Here is a 17,831-nt window from a genome sequence, read left to right as displayed (position 1 = left end):
TGCATGGCACTCACTGCTCTACAGTGGCATTGTCTGTGTGCCTGTCTGTCTCATCCACTAGACTGTAGTACACAAACTGAGGACAGAGATGGTCATGGTCATGGTTTCCTAGGCTCCCAGCAAAGCATCCGGCACATTATTGTAGCTGGGCTCTTCTTACAGTCACTTTGGTACGTCTCCTTCACTACCACACTGAACACAGCTCCCCTTGGTGCCTTAAGACCCAATTCTTAGCACACAGGACAAAGTGATCTCATGAATCCTGAGTGAGAAGCAACAAGGAGCTGCAGGCAGCACAGACCTGTACATAATGGGAATGATGGACCTGAGCTGTGGCAACAGAGAGGACCAGGGATGCATAACAATTGCATAATTTCAATCTACCTCACTTTCTTCCAGTCCTCCCCTCTGTTTCACATTTCTTGCAATATTGTAAAATGTTTGCCGAAGACTGGGCAGAGATGAGTGTACAAAATCTGTCTACCAATCTCCAATTTGACTGGTCGTTCTTGCTCTTCATACAATCTTGAATGTAAATCTGTAGTCTCCCTCTTCTTGGCAGTAAGTCGGCAACCCATTCTTGGTAGAACTGTGAACACGATGCCCTTATTAGTAAGGAAATCAAAACAACAACTACTACGAACTGAGTGCTTACTCTAAGTCATGTCCTATGCTAAATGTCTTACATACATTATTTCACTTAGTCCTCACAACAAATCTTTGAGATGAACATTATTGTCCCAATTTTGCAGATGAAGAAACTAATGGAGTAACTTGCCCAAGGTCCCCCTTTTAAAAAGTGTTATAGTCAGGATTTGAAACAAGTCTTTCTGTCCTGTCCAAACTGTACTGCCAAGAATTATGGATATAGGGGACTCACTATAGATCACTCAACAAAAGCTTAGTTAGGAAAGACCCCAATAACGAATTAAATGTCCAAGTATGATGGTAAGTGACTCATCTAAAAGACCAAGGGTCAGTTTGAACTACTGATAAGTATGCAGCCTTTAAGAGACTTTGGTTATAGGGGTAGCAATCACAGACCTCAAAAGCATGTTGGAAGATGACCCCAATTAACACCACTGTGCATACTCAGTTTAGCTGTAATATCAAGTAACCACTACAACATCCTCAAAGCTCCAGGTTCAGTTTTCCAGAGTCACTGATAACAGTTTTGTTTTCAGAACAAACAGGTAGAGTGGGATAAGGATTCCCAGTGGATAGTTAGTCTCTAGCGGTGTCTATGACCCACATTTTAAGCCCTAGAAATAAACACAGAACACAGAAAGGTCTGTGCATCATGTTGGTTCAGACAAAGGTAAACCCAATTAGGTGTAACCAACAAAGTGAAGAAAGTTGCTGAGTAGAAGAAAATTCCTCACCATTAAAAAAAGGCAGCAAGACAAATCTACTTTTCTAGGGGGTAATGGGATTAACTCTGACGTCTGTGCTTAGATTCGAATCTTTGGTGGAAGAAAAGCTTATAGCTTAATTTTGCAAGACCCAGCATGGAACCTTTGTTGGCCAGTAGGGAGATGGGGTCTGAGAAAATTGGATTAGAGCTCCTGATATAAGGACCTGTGTAATCGAGAGGAAAGTGCAATTATAAGTAATTGTACCAGACAAGTCTTTCCCTGTGTGATGTTTCAATTTTAGAAAAGACCACAAGCTGGATAACCAAGCCATCACTGATCTGTCCCAACCAGCAAGTAAGCTGATCCTGTACTGCAACAGTTTTTGCTCTTGGTAACTGGAAAGAATAAATCCTTCTTCAAGACAATCATTTTGAGTTCTAATGTCCCTCTTTTTAGAAAAAAGAACAGTCAGCTCCTGAAAGAAGAAAGACTGCTCCTTCACTTGTTATTGATGTGCCTACCTCTACTTCACTACTCATTTTAATCAGCAACCACCTTCCCTTTTTCCATCCCCAAACTATACATGAGCTGGTTTCAGGGGTGATGCCCTTACCAATGTTCTCATAACTCCTATCATTTAACTTACTGCACTATAATATAATTGTTTCTGTGTCTTCCCATATGAGAATGTAAGCTCTTTGTCTTATTCATTTTTGTAGGTCAGTGTCTAGCACAGTGTCATACACATGGTAAGTTATCAAGAAAGGTTTCTTGAATGGATTCACAAATGGTTGGATGAGTAAGTAAATGGTTAACCCAGAGGTCCTCTGAAGGCCTGCTTTAGGAGGATGTGCCTGGGTGATCTTTCAGAACATTTTGGCTCCTTCTGTAGCCTTCAGATGAATTACTTAATATCACTGAGGTTCAGTGTTCTTACTTATAAAATGAAAGCAACGTTACTCATTTCATTAGGTTGTTGTGAAGCTCAAAATAAGTACATCATGCTGGGTATCTATCCAGGAACCAGACACTGTCCCTTCTCACTTTATGTTCAGTTTGTCTTCTACTGGAAGAAGTTAGCCAGTGTTTCACTGGGGCAGCAGCCATACTATAATGGGGGTAAAATGGTAACTTGGCCCTAATAGCTCAAGTGTTTGAGTCTGAGGGGTTCAGAGGATTTTTATCTGGCGGTGGGTGAGGGGGAGTGATGAGGACTATATCTGTTCCTCAATTCAGCTTATCTTACAATAGAGCTTGTAAATTAGAGTATTTAAGAATAGTGCCCAAACTTCCACTTCTCACAATATTACAGAATAAATACCATGAGGAACCTCCTCGGTTTACAACACCTAAAAATGTGTAGATAAAAGATGTTAAAATGCTTACCTGAGCTGTCAGGAAAATGAAGGAAATCATCAGAGGCTAAAAATACAAGAAAGCACAAATCTTCAGAGGTAACCACCCTGAAGCAATGGGGCCCTGTGGTCATTAACTTATCACTGGTGGCCTAGAGTCTTTATTTTAATGGGCCTCAAGCAGGGTTGGGGAATACAATGCCTAGGACTTAAACCAGATGAAGACATAAAAAGATTCCTAAATAGTTCAGGACACAGAAGTTGACATTTTTAATGCAAAGGTAAACCAAAAGAAGAAAATCTATCCCACAAAGGAAAATAGTAAAGAAACTTTCTTATCTCAACATTGACTCTGGGTAGAGTCTATCTTGAAAATTGCTATTTACAAGTGATCCTCATGAGGGTTTACAGCCAAAATCTAGAATTCACACTACCTAAGTGGTCCCCAAATACTCAACTTTGGAATTTAATTTAAAGTGATTCAAGATTCATAATGACTTCCTGGATAAATATTCCTTAAATCAAGGCCTCAAATAATTCCCTCAGGTAATTATAAACTCACTGAAATATAAAAATTATAAAACACAAGAGGAAACAAGTCATTTGAGGGAGAATAAGTAGAAATAACAAATAGGATTATAGCCACAAAAATGGATGATATTGGAATTATCAATTAAGAAATATAAAATAAGTAGGTTTGATACTCAATAAAAGAAAGAGATTATTTGAAGTATAACAAGGTACTAGATACTTTGAAATATGGTCAGGTGGATTTTAAAAAAGAACCAAAGAGAACTTCCAGGTGAAAAAAAAAAAACTCACATAATAAATGAAACTAGAAACTAAGTGTATAGGTACAGCATTAGATACAATGGAAGAGAATATTAATGAACTGGAAGACAGAACTGAAGCATTACTCAATATTCAGCAGAGGGAAAAAGATATTGAAAAAATAAAACAGAAGTTAAAAGACATTGAGAAGAGATGGTAGCAGTGGAGGTCCAAGCCATGCTGTTGCCCATGGTATGGCAGTGGCTCTGGGGTTTCACTGAGAGGTTCCTGATCAGAGGGGCCACTGGGTTGTCATTATAATTTGGAGACAACAGATTGAGAAATGCACAAGCCACTATACAAGTTGCTCTGAATGTTCTTGAAACATGAGTAACATGTTTGGAAAATGAACTCAGAGTGGCCTCTGTAAACTCTGGATTGTCAATATGTACAGTGAGTCTCTGGATTGATCTTGGAATTTGACATGAAAATAAGAATAATGGAACAGCTCATTCTCTGGAACATATGAACTTCAGTGTTACCAAAAAGAGATTCAAATTAGATCTGGAACTTGAAAATGAAAACATGGGTGCTCATTTCAACACCTATACCTCCAGAAAGCAGATCATGTATTATGCCAAAGAATTCTCTAAAGATTTGCCAAGAGCCGTACGCACTCTTGCTGATATAACACAAAACAGTACATTGGGAGAAGCAGAGACTGAACACAAGTATAGAATAATCCTTAGAGAGATACACGAAATCAAAGCTAATTTACAAGAAGTTGTCTTTTTATTATCTTCATGCTATAGCTTATCAAATACTGCACTTGGATTGACAATGTGGGGACCAACTGAAAATATCAAATCTATAAGTCATAAAGACTTAGTGGACTATATAACCACACATTATAAGAGGCCAAGAGTAGTCCTTGCTATGGCTGGAGGAGTCTCCTATAATGAACAGCTTAAGTTAACAAAGTTTCCTTTTGATGACTTTTTTTCCACACACAAAGGAAAAAGAACAACTCTGGCTCCCTGCAAATTCACAGAAAGTGAGATTTATTTGAGGGATGACAAGATGCCTTTGACATACCTTGCAAGAGCTGTTGCAGCTGTTGGTTGGGAACATCCTGATACAATCTCTCTCATAGTTGCAAACACACTGACTGGCAACTAGGATTGCCATTTCAGAGGAGGAATGAATTTAACTAGTAAGCCAGCCTGTCTCATCTGATGTGGCAACCTCTGCCATAGCTTCCGATCTTTCAACACTTGCTACACAGATACAGGATTGTGGGGACTCTATATGAGTTGTAAACCAGACATTGTTGCAGGCATGCTACATGTTGTCCAAAAAGAATACATGTGACTCTGTATAAGTGTCACTGAAAGTAAAGTAGCACAAAAATTCTTCTAGAAACAAAACATGTTTTTGCAACTCTGCGGTTCAACTCCATGGTGAAGATATTGGTAGGCAAATGTTATGCTATAATAGAAGAATTCCCATCCCTGACTTGGAAGCAGGAATTGATGCTCTAGATGCTGAGACAGTTCAAAAAGTGTGCGCCAAATATGTTTATGATAAGGGTCTAGCTATTGCTGCTGTTGGTTCTGTTGAGCAAGATTTTAACTGGACTTGCAATAACATATGCTGGTTTTGTGATTAAAATGCTCTTAGTCAAAATATTTAGAAATACTTATTAATAAAACTAATAGTGATCTGCAAGTTTTAAGCTATGAATTCTTTTTAAGAAATGAACAAATATTTGGAATTAAATATATTTGGAAAAGAAGATATAGGGACTATAGTTAAGATATCTAACATATACCTAATCAGAGTACAAGAGATAATAGAAAAACTGTAGAATAAGGCAATATTCAAAGAGATGTTGACTAAGAATTTTCATGAATTTACAGAAACAGAAATCTTCAGATTTAGGAAACCCAATGAATCTCTAGCAGAATAAATAAAAAGAAATACAAGGTTAGATAGATATATTGTAATGATACAGCAGAATACCAAAAGAAGGAAAGGAAGAAAGAAGGGGGGAGGGAGAGAAGGAAGGAGAAAAGGAAGGAAAGAGAATAAAAGAAAAAGAAAGACAATCTTAAAGACAACCAGAGAAAAACACAGATTACTGACAAAGGAACAAATTAGGTTTACATCTGATTTCCCAGTAGGCACTATGAAAATCAGAATATAATGGATTTTTTTTTTTTTTTTACTTTTTTTAAAAAGCTTTTAATTTTATATTGGAGTATAGCCGATTAACAATGTTGTGATAGTTTCAGGTGCACAGCAAAGTGACTCAGCCATACATATACATGTATCCATTCTCCACCAGACTCCCTTCCCATCCAGGCTGCCACATAACATTGAGCAGAGTTCCCTGTACTATACAGTAGGTCCTTGTTGGTTATCCATTTTAAATATAGCAGTGTGTACATGTTGATCCCATAATCCCTAACTATCTCTTCCCCTCATCCTTCCCCCCCGCCCCCCAGTAACTATAAGTTTGTTCTCTAAGTCTGTGAGTCTGTCTCTGTTTTGTAAATAAGTTCATTTATATCATTTCTTTTTAGATTCCACATGTAAGGGATATCATGTGATATTTCTCTTTCTCTGTATGACTTACTTCACTCAGTATGACAATCTCTAGGTCCATCCATGTTGCTGCAAATGGCATATTTCATTCTTTTTAATGGCTGAGTAATATTCCATTGTATATATGTACCACATCTTCCTTATCCATTCCTCTGTCAATGGACATTTAGGTTGCTTCCATGTCTTGGCTATTGTAAACAGTGCTGCAATGAACATTGGGGTACATGTATCCTTTTGGACTATGTTTTTCTCCAGATATATGCCCAGGAGTGGGATTGCAGTGTCATGTGGTAGTTCTATTTTTAGTTTTTTAAGGAACCTCCATACTGAAAGATCAGAAAGAGAAATTCAAGAAACAATCCCATTTACCATTACATCAAAAAGAATAAAATACCTAGGAATAAACCTACCTAATGAGACAAAAGACCTATACTCCAAAAACTGTAAGACACTGATGAAAGAAATCAAATAAGCTGCAAACAGGTGGAAAGATATATCATGTTTGTGGATTGAAAAAATCAGTATTGTCAAAATGACTGTGCTACACAAGGCAATCTACAGATTCAATGCAATCCCTATTAAATTACCAATGGCATTTTCACAGAACTAGAACAAAAAATCTTAAAATTTGTATGGAGACACAAAAGACCCCAAATAGCCAAAGCAATATTGAGAAAGAAAAATGGAGCTGGAGGAATCAAGCTCCCTGACTTCAGACTATATGACAAAGCTATAGTCATGAAAAAATTATGTTACTGGCACAAAAATAGAAATACAGATTAGTGGAACAGGATAGAAAACCCAGAAATAAACCCATGCACCTATGGTCAATTAATCTATGACAAAGGAGGCAAGACTACACAATGGTGGAAAGACAGTCTCTTCAACAAATGATGCTGGGAAAACTGGCCAGCTACATGTAAAAAAATGTAATGGAATTTTTTTTTTAAAGCAGAGAGGAAATAATCACCAACGTAGAATGATATTATCATATGACCCAGCAATTCGACTCCTGGGTATATATCTGAAAAAAACAAAAACAATAATTCAAAAAGATACATGCACCCCAATATTCATAGCAGCATTATTTACACTTGCCAAGATATGGAAGCAACTTAAGTGTCCATCAACAGATGAATGGATAAAGTTCACACACACACACACACACACACTATGGAATACTACTCAGCTATAAAAAAAGACAAATTTTGCCATTTGCAGCAACATGGAGGGCACACATTGTACCAATATCAGTTTCCTAGTTTTGACATTGTTCCATAGTTATGTAAGGTATAATCACTGGGGGAAACTGAATGAAGAGTATATGGGACCTCTCTATTATTTTTGAAACTTCCTGTGACTTTATAATTTTTTCAAACTAAAAAACCTATTAAGCCCTTATTTTGCCAAGTTTTTGGCAGCAAGGATGGACAAAACAGGGCTTTAGGAAATCCTGCCACCTGGATAACTTTATAATCCTTTTGGGAGAATAGGTAAGACTCAAATATATTAAAGATAGAAATAACAACCAAAAAAAGGGTTGTAGCTGTATGAAGAGTGCTACGGTTACAAAGTCCTTACACTGCCAAGACCCGAGTACTGAGTCTTTCAAATAACAATTCAAACTGCCAACTGTTGGAAAAACAGCTGTGGTTCAATGTCAAATTCATGCAGTCAAGGTAGAAAGTAGGGTATCCCCAATATTAGACCAAACGGCCTTGCCCCAGAACAGCCCTCAGTTTTCTGCAGGGAAAATCATCTAAAATAGATCTTGCCACATACAACATTCATGTGCTAAGTGGCATACCTTTTCCATAGCTGATCACCACTTGCCCACCAGGCCACTTGCCAACCTGAGTAATAGGGTGTAACCCTGGGCACCGGTCCTGGTCACTAGGCCAGCTGCCCATGTTCTGGGAGGACCTCCACAGACACACAAATTATGCAGACCCTCCCCGACAGAGAGCAATCCATCACTTCTTGAGTACCGTTCCCCTCTTATTTTGGTGAGACTGATGTTACCAAGATCTCATGTTTTCCTTGACAATGAGCCATTAGAGATTTCTGTCCTTTGTTCACCCCTTTCTTTTCTTAACAAATTAAAAGAAATGTATTATGAAATATTCTGTGCCTACCATGGAATATGTGTAATATACGTAAAGTCACTGGCCAACAGAAGATTCCCCACATTAAAAATATGATTATAACTGGCTGTGCCTTCCTCCCCTTTTCCCACCCTCCTGCCTTCACCTCAAACATAACCACTTTCCTGAATTTTGTGTTATCATCTTTTGCTTTCTAAAAATAGTAGACTACAATGTAGGCATCCCCAAACGATGGTGCTCAGCTGTGTTTGCATTTAGCATATGTGTTTTTGCTAATATGGGTTGTGCTTCTATTAACAGTCTTATACATGTCTCCTAGAGCACATACGCAAGAGTTTCCACACTTCCACTTGAAGTGGAATTGCTGGGTCATAGAAATGTGGTCTTTACTTGTTTTAGATAGTGCCAAGTTGTTTTCCAAAGAAATTGTACTATTTTACAGCCCAACAGCAGTATATAAGATTCGGCTTTTCCACATCCTCACCAACACAGTAATATCAGACTTCATCATTTTTTTTTCATCTAGTAGATGTAAAATGATATCTCATTGTGATGATTTTAATTTGCATTTCCCTGATTATTAAGAGAGTTAAGAATCTTTTGGGAATTCCCTGGAAGTCCAGTGGTTGGGACTCCATGCTTTCAAAGCTGAGGCTTTAAACACTGGTCGGGGGAATTAAGATCCCACAAGCCATGCGACACGTCAAAAAAAAAGAAAAAGAATCTTTTAATATCTTGAATAGTCATCTATATTTCTTTTTGTGAATTACCTTATCATGTTTTTTGGATATTTTTTCACTGGGCTGCAGCCATTCTTTGTATATTCTTCATCCTAGTCCTTTGTCAGATGTGGTATCAAGATTTTCTCTGAGTTTGTGGCTTATCTTTATGATATTTTCGGCAAGCAGAAGTTATTAATTTTAATGAAGTGAAATGTATTCATTTTTCCCTTTTCGGTTTGTGCTTTTGGTGTCTTTCAAGTCCATAGAGAAGGAGGAATTCATTGTGAAAGGGAAATTTTAAAATCTTTTAGAAGAAAGTACAGGAGAACATCTTTATGACCTTTGGATAGAGAAGGATTTCTTAAGACCCCAAAAGTGCTAATCATAAACCATTGCTATGTTAACAAACATTTTTAATGATTGTGAGGATAAGACAGGAGGATAAGCTGAGCTCCAGGCACTGTTCTTTAATTATTTTCCCTGGAGAAAAACACTGCTCTGAGCTGCGCTGAAGGGGTGGTTTCAGAACAATAGGCTGTCGGGACAGCCAGGGCCACTGCCTCTGTCCAAATTCCCATCCTTCTCCGCCCCCTCGGCACCGGCCACCACCTTCCCAGAAGGGAGGCACAGGGACCCACAGCAGTTTCTTCACCTTTAATTCTTCTTTGTTACTAGAGCTGATGGGGGTCTGTTTCCGCTAATCTTAACTGTGGCAAAATGCTCCAGGATGTCTATTCTTCTGGTTACATATGGAATTTCCTGGACTTCAGTTGATTGCTTGGGATGGGGGCTGATTAGATGCAGCTATTTCCAGGCATCATTGCTTTTTCTTTCCTGAAAAACCATTGTGTTAGCAACATATTTTTAGGTGGGGCTACATTATTCACATACATTTTCTTTTCTTTTTCACCATACAATTTCAAAGCAAGTTTTCTTCCAAAAAAAAAAAAAAAAAAAGTAGCATCAAGGGCTACTTTCAACAGTCCTATTCTTTATAATACTATTTGGGTAGTCCTGGTAATATTGTACTTCTATAATTTTTATCATTTTAAGGCCCATTTTTTTCCCTGTGCAATCTCATGAGGCTTCCCTCCCCTCTCCCCTCCTTTCCCATACATCTATTTATGGATCATTATCCCCTTCTCCATCAACACCTTCTCAGCTTAGCTGAACGCTCCAGGGAGACTTGGTTGGTGTGAGGTTCTCTCATGATGAATGGGTTTCTTTTCACTCTTCCTAATGGGCTGGCTTCCACTAAGGGCAGCTAATTTCTTTGTAGCTACTTGGAGTAGGTAGATTAGGTTACCAGTATTGCTGCTTATCTCATTCTAAAATCAATGATCCAGTTCACATGATCACCCCCTACAAATCTGGGGAAACTGTTACACAGAAGCCCTAGTAATTGATTAGTGGGTACTTCCTGAAATGAATCATTTACAAGACAATGCTTTGGTTCCCAGAGTATTTGTGAGGCAATTAAGACCTAGTGAGTTGCTTATTTGTTGACTGTTGGATCATGGTCACTTTTTCCTGGTGTAATGTCTGAATCTTACCCCCATTTTCTCAGTATTCTGGCCACCAGCTCTTTCTCATTTCTTTGTCCTGTGCTTCTATCTGAAACCATCTCAGGTAGATGCTTGTGAAACAGCTGATATTGAGTTTCCATCTGTCTTGGTTTGGATGGCACTGAAATGTCATGGATGTTTTGATCCCTGAAGCAAACTGTAGCCCGGATCTGCCTTCTGCCTTGCCTTCCCAGGTTCGACCAATCACGTCAGAGGAAAAGCGAAGGGGATGCATGCGTAGAGGACAGAGTGCCCTGCCTCTCCTCCTGAGACCTGGATGGCCATGGGGCATGCCGACAGAGAATGGCTGCTCTCCAGCTTGAGGGGCTGCTTGAGGCTGGAATCCTTGGTTTTCTATGCATAAGGTATTTATGACTTTGTATATGCCAGGCACTAAATTGCAGACTGTGCCTTAAAATCTGGGTGGACGGGAAGTCAGATAATAATTGCTGTTTTACACCAGGCACTTTCTGTGAATGAGGTGATTCATGCTAAGAGTTTGACTTTCAGCATCATATTTAATCTTAGAAACATTGTGTGTCCTAGATGTGCTCACCCACATAAGAAACCCAAGGCTAGTAGAGGTTGGGTATATTTTCTAGGTCATTCAACAAATAAGTGAAGAAATTCGATTCAAACATAGATTTATCTAACTCAATAAGGTGCTTTTAACCACTACACTGTCCTGCCTCCCTCTTAAAAGAAATAAATGATAGGCTAGAATTACATGGTACTAACTAAAAGGAGGTTACAGAAAGGTGAGTTCACGGTAGGCTGGAGTAGTCAAGGGATATAAAGCAGAAGGGAGGGGTCCACAGAGAGCATCTAATCCCATGTTTCTCAAACTCTTTTTTTAAAGTTGTGGTAAAAAAAAAAATGTAATATTAAAAAAAATATGGAATGCTTCATGTGTTTGCACAGGCGCCATGTTAATCTTCTCTGTATCTTTCCAATTTTAGTATATGTACTGCCAGTGAGTACTCTTAAAGTTTTTAACTTAAACCTATAACATGACATTTATTTTACATTATGACCCAGTAAATGCATGTAGTGATAACTGAAACAAAATTTTACTTCACAATACTTGCCCTATTCTATGCAGTGTACTCCACTTTTCTATTATGTTTTACATCATTCTTTAAAGATAATTCTGGTCATGGCCTATTAAATAGACTTTATGGCCTACAAATCCTGATCTAAAAACCTCAACCGATGGGGACGTTGAGGCCTGGAAATGCATTGAGTACCTAGTGCGATGTCTTGCAAATATTAATCCTAAGTGTCTTTGCTTTATCTCCTTATGTGACCCAGCACACGCGTGTAGCACCTCAGTGGCAGAGCTGGGATAGAATCCAGATTTCCTGATTCCCAGTCCAGGCTTTTTCAGTCAAGGAAAGTTTGTCAAAGGGGAGGGACTCTCCCATGGCAGGGTTTCTTCCCAGGCACCGGTAGAAATAGGAGGAAACAGAGCAGCTGTGGGACACGGACACAGCCTCCACAATAGGCCTAGTCGAATGGCACAGGGCGTTAGAACAAGGCCGTCTAATTCCAAAGCCCATGCTCCTTCTGTGGTTGTCTCTCTTGTTTGCTCAGTAAAATTACCTGGGAGCTCTTCAATAATACTTACGCCCAGGTGACACTTGGAACCAATAATTAAATCCAATGATTTAGGGATGAGGGTTGCCTAAAAAGCTTCCCCAGGTGATTTTACTAGAGAGCTACTGCCTCAATGCAGCGTAGACGGTATCCCTTAAAACCCTTCCTGCTTATCCTTCAAGCCTCAGCCAAAACTACCACATGTAAACTAGATAGCTAGTGGGAAGCAGCCGCATGGCACAGGGAGATCAGCTCGGTGCTCTGTGACCACCTAGAGGGGTGGGATAGGGAGGGTGGGAGACGCAAGAGGGAGGGGATATGGGGATACATGTATACGTATAGCTGATTCACTTTGTGATACAGCAGAGACTAACACACCATTGTAAAGCAATTATACTCCAATAAAGATGTTAAAAAAAAAAAATGACCCCCTCCCAGGCCCATGGAGTCCTGACTCAAATTCACAATCAAAAATTAACTGCTTTTTGTATGGATACCAAGGGGGAAAGGGGTGGGTTGGGAGGAATTGGGAGACTGGGATTGACACATATACATTGATACTATGTATAAAATAGACAACTGATGGGAACATACTGTATAGCACAGGGAACTCTACCTAATGCACTGTGGTAACCTAAATGGGAGGGAAGTCCAAAAGGGACGGGATATCTGTATGTGTATGGCTGATTCATTTTGTTGTGCAGTGGAGGCTAACACAACATTGTAAAGCAACCATATTCCAATAAGAATGAATTTGAAAAAAAAGTAACTGCCTTTCTTTTCTTGTATTCATCTAGCACTCACAGATCCTCTCATCCTGTGTTTGTCTCCCCTGTTACATGATGCTCGGACTGAATCCAGAGCTTATGCCTTACTTATCTTTGTATCCAAGTGTGTAACAAATATTTACAGAATGCCCTTTGCTCAGATGGCTCTTCTTCCCCAAACCACCCAGACCTCTGAAATCTACTCTGATTCAGCTGTAACTCCTAATGAGGGTGATGAAAATTCTCCCCCCCGATCAGTTCTACCTAGGACAAGAAGGGCACTCACTCTAGGAGCTGCAGAATCCTGACTGTGAAAACAGTCGCTAAAGGCAGTGAGACTGCAGCATCCCTTCTCGTGTGGCTGGGCTTTCTCTCCCACGCATTCCCCTCCAGCCGTCTCCTCCAGATTTTCAGATTTCTGACAAGGCAGTGTGGTCCAGTGTTCAGAACCCTGGACAGGAAGTGGGAAAGACGGACTTCCTGTCCTGGTCATGACCGTCAGTGTGTCCTGCAATAGGCCCTCACTTTTCCGTTTTGTTAGCTGGGAATGACCACGTTCCAAACTCAATTGTCACCCTCTGCCCCCTTTCCCCTTGGGGATTATATAAGAACTCTTATATATGAAAACAAGCTTTGTTCAGGTCCTTGAGCTTTTCTGAGGGCAGCTTTGTATAAATATAAGATACCTTTTGTTATTGTTTGCAGCCCAGGGGATTTGCGGAAAGAAGTTGAGAGCCAGCGATGCTCGTTTTTATAGGCAGAAAATAGCTGCTGGAAAAACAACCTGGTGTGTAGAGCATAATGTTCTTATCGAGCAGACAGAATTATCTTTCCCAGGCCGCCATGAACACAAAACACCTGGTGCACACGTTTCCTGCCCCTTCACATATTTTGAAAGAAAGAGACCTTTACCCTGACCTGTCAAGCAGTGATCTTCATGAACTTCTGTCCACAGACTGCGACAGTTATCTTGGCTTGCCGCTGTAGATTTAAATGGTAAACATAGCTGATCGTCACTCGTAGGGCATCTTCCCCACATATCACTCAGATCTTATCAGATCCACACATGCGTTTCTTCTTCCTTAAAATACAGCCCCTGGATGGGCTAAGAGTCAGGGCCTTCCTGACACATCCACCCAACACTGAATTGGGTGCTGTTGAGAAGATGGGAAACTTGAAGACTTGATCCTGACCTGGCCATTGATTAAAATCTTTGAAGGGAAAAAAAATAATAAATCCACTAAAAACATTTAGAGAACCATACAAATCTATTCGTAGTAAGATTCACTCCGTACTTTAAAGACTCAGGTGTTTAAAGAAGGTAGAAATCAGTGTGGAAAAGCTCCCTGGAGGACGAGGATGCAATATACATGGAAAGTGCTCAATAATATCAGTTAAGTGAACACAAGAAACTGGAGATGGGTCTTGAACGACAAAAAGCATTCGAAATGGTGGAGGAAGGGGCAAATAACCATACTGGGAAAGCCAGAGTTTAAGGATTGACTTTGGAGTGAAGCTGATTGACCTGGGTATGCCACTCACAAACTGTGTGATTCTGAGCATGTCACATAAGCTCTCTAGACTTTACTTTCCTCTTCCATTATAAGTCAGTACTAACAATATCTCTATCATAGGTTTGGGGAAGAATTAAATGAGATTAATGTAGGCAAAGTTCTTAGCCCAATGCCGGGCATATGGTAACTGTTCAACGTTTATTTATTGTTATTGTTGTTATTAGTACTAGGGAAAATATAAACAAAGACAGGAATTGCTCAGTCTGAAAATCTGAAAATATTTTCGCCTTAATAAAAATAATCAAAATACTTGGCATTAAGTGATATTGATGTAAATTTGAGCAGCCAGCACCTGCCTCTTGCAGTGTTGGAAAGAAAATGTATATTTATGCCTCCCTCAAGCTCTGATTTTCTGCCTCTTCCCTTTCTTTCAGCACCCTTCCCCATCCCCACTACCCCCATATCCCCATGGCACCACAGAGAGCCCACAATCTCTCTTCTCTGCCCTCTTCTCCCCGCCAATACCCACCTTCTCCCCTAGCCTGGTGAGAGACTGGTGAGTCATAAGGATGGACATGCAACTGTAGCCTTTCAGGCAATGATGACAGGCTATGGGTTCTGGGGACAGAGATTCTCTTGAATATTTCTTGATGCTATCAAGTCAAATATAGACAGCTAACCACCTCTAACACAAGAAGTGCTCAGCAGGAGAATTTTGAGTTCCTTTACAGATCAAATTTTCAAGAGAGAAAAACTTAGGAATTCTTCATTTTCTTCCTTGAAGAGACATGGATTGGACCACAGCACCATAGCTAAGCCATGATGTCACAGGTCATTAAGGCTGTCGGTAGCTGCACACAAGAGCCTGATGCAGGCATCTGCTTGTTGAGCTGTGAGCTCCCACTCCTCTCCCTGCCCAGTGTTGACCATCATATTCCTACTGAAATGGTCTTGGTCTCATTCCCAGGTTCATAAGGCTCTCTTGGCTTCAAATTACGTACAGTGTAAGACCCAAACTTCTCATCCTGGCAGATAATCCATCCCCTTCACATCCATCCCTCCCTTCTTCTCTGCCTTCTCCTCATCTCCTGCCATGATAAACTTCTCCCAAGTGTGCCCCCCAACACCACACGCTTTTAGGTCATTGTCCTTTGATCCAAACCCTTTCCCTAACCTTCACCTAGTCAACTCTTGCTCATTCTACCGGAACCAACTCCAATATCATTTCCAAAGTCAAAACTATCATCTCTTCACCAGCCTTTGGATTCTACAGTTCTTTGTTCCGGGTTGCTTGGACTCCAAAAGTTTAGCATATAGTAGATGCTTGAGAAATATTTCTTGAAAGAATAAATGAGTTCTGACTTCAATACCAGCGTTTATTATGACATATGATAATTGCCCTACTTACTTGTTGGTTTCTTCATAGGCCATAAATTTCTCAAAAGAATAAGGTGAAGGGAAATTGTGTCTTTTATATCTGTATTCTAGGACCCTAGTACAGTGACTCATAAGGTAGGCTTTAAGTCGAAGTGTGAGGAATTTAAAAATTTCTAATATATTTTTTGCAAAAATAATTTTTTCTCATTAGGCATTCTTTCTTTTATGATTTGGCTACCCTCCTCTCTTAATGTTGAGTTGAGGAAAGGGATAGGGAGATGTCTCCAGAATACAGCTGAGAATATGAAAAGCAGGAAAGCAAGGGAAGCCTGCATTAGGTTAGAGTCTCTGGAATCAGAGGCTGAGTCTCATGCAAGTGCTCTCAGGGACACCTTGTAAAAGAGCGAGGGAAGCAAGACAGGGCATGGACGAAACAAAGCGAGATGTGGATTCGGCTACAGTCCAGCCTCAGCCCAATCCCGTGGGAAGTTCCGGGACAAGGGACAAGGATGGCCTCAGAGAATTACCCCACCTGGAGGCAAAGGGGCTGGGATTTTATACCCCTGAATTAGTAGTTGGCTGCAGCCATGCCAGAGGTAGGGGGACACTTCCCCAGCATTTCTGGGTGGAACAGCCCCTGTGGACCAAGAGTGAGTCTTCAGGGAAGGGTCCAGCTGCAAGCCATTGATCATCAACACTCACGGCAGCTGAGTGACAAGAGAACTAGTCTGGGAAAGGGATCTGAGCAGCACAACAAAAGCTCCTACCATACCCCTAAAAATAAAGATGATAGAAAGTGCTTACTCCTAGGAGGATTATGCAAACCTTTATTCAAAACCTACCTCCTCCTACTTCATCAACAAGTCTATCTGGACCAGTTGCTCACTCCTTAACAGATTGGAAACAGCAAGATAGAAGAGGGTGCAGAGACTGTTAAAGGTAAGTGCACCAACAGAAGCCAAAAAGAAACAGGAACTCCAAAAAGCAGAGCAGTGTGGAACCGTGTAGTGTAGTGCCCTGGAGCGTTGTAAATTAAAGTCTAAAAAACTGAGATTGACAATGATGCCCTAAGTCAATGATGCCTTAAACAAGTTGTGTTTTGCATTCTATGTTTAAAAACACGGAGTGATGTGCCACGGAATTTTAAAAGATTTCATTTGAAATTTGGAAGCTTAAGGGATGTGAATAATTACACGGACATTTTATTTTTGCAGATTATCTCCTTCCCTGCCAGCCCCTGAATAAGTGAGGTGTTACTGAACTACATCTTGGAAAACATCTGACCTCCAGGAGCCGTTGAAACTCCTTGGATAGTAGCACAACTTCAGACTTGTTTAGACGTTCTGACCGTTCTGATGCCACCTGGCACATGTGATTACATAATCAGAGCTGATAGAAACCTCTGATCACCACATATACACACAGTCTGGTACAGAGCAAGCTCTAGCCGGGCATCAGACATGTGGGGCTCAAGTTCCTCCACTGTCATTAACATCTGTATGACCCTAAACAAGTCATTTGTCTTCTCTGAATCTCAGTGTCTTTGCAAAGGAGAAATAATCATATTTATCATATTATTATTAATATTACATTTCACCAATATATGATATGTAGTATGTTATATTTATTATATTAACAACATTATTATTATTATGTTTCATCAGCCTGCTATGAGGAGCCAATGAGATAATGTTTGTGAAATTGCTTTGTAAGGGGTGAAAAATAATTAAAATGAAAATGGAGTATTTGGAAAAGTAAATACTCTTTCATTCCTTTCTCCTTTCTGATGCAATTTTTGACAGTTTTGTAAACCCATAAAACTGGCAGAATATACACGGATGCCATCTCCCATCGATTTATTCTGTCCCAGCTCTCTACCACTTGGCCTCCTAGGCCACCCTCCCGGTGGCCAGCCTGTACTCCCATTTCTAGCTCCAGTTTCAGAATGACTGCCTTTGGAGAATGGGGTTTCTCAGGAAGAATATTGCACAATCAGAAAACACTGATCTGCCAAGGCTGTAACATTTTTTTCCTGGAGCCTTTTCAGGAATGTGTCACAGGAGGTGGGGGAGATGGGCCATGGAACAGAGAGTACTA

General features: G+C 40.1%; 1 protein-coding gene and 1 pseudogene across 2 annotated transcripts in view; one reads left to right on the top strand and one right to left on the bottom strand.

The window, feature by feature from the left end:
- KDR (kinase insert domain receptor) overlaps nt 1–17,831 on the bottom strand; it is a 101,695-nt gene that overhangs the window by 8,440 nt on the left and 75,424 nt on the right. The gene's annotated exons all lie outside the window — the stretch shown is intronic.
- LOC309627889 (mitochondrial-processing peptidase subunit beta pseudogene) lies at nt 2,929–13,073 on the top strand (annotated as a pseudogene). Its single transcript has one exon. The product of its transcript is annotated as a mitochondrial-processing peptidase subunit beta pseudogene (transcript).

The sequence above is a fragment of the Balaenoptera borealis genome (assembly GCF_965194805.1).
Source record: "Balaenoptera borealis genome assembly, chromosome: 4".
Lineage (NCBI taxonomy): Eukaryota > Metazoa > Chordata > Mammalia > Artiodactyla > Balaenopteridae > Balaenoptera > Balaenoptera borealis.
Note: the sequence above shows the minus strand (reverse complement) of the source record. Positions and strands in the feature narration are given on the sequence as shown.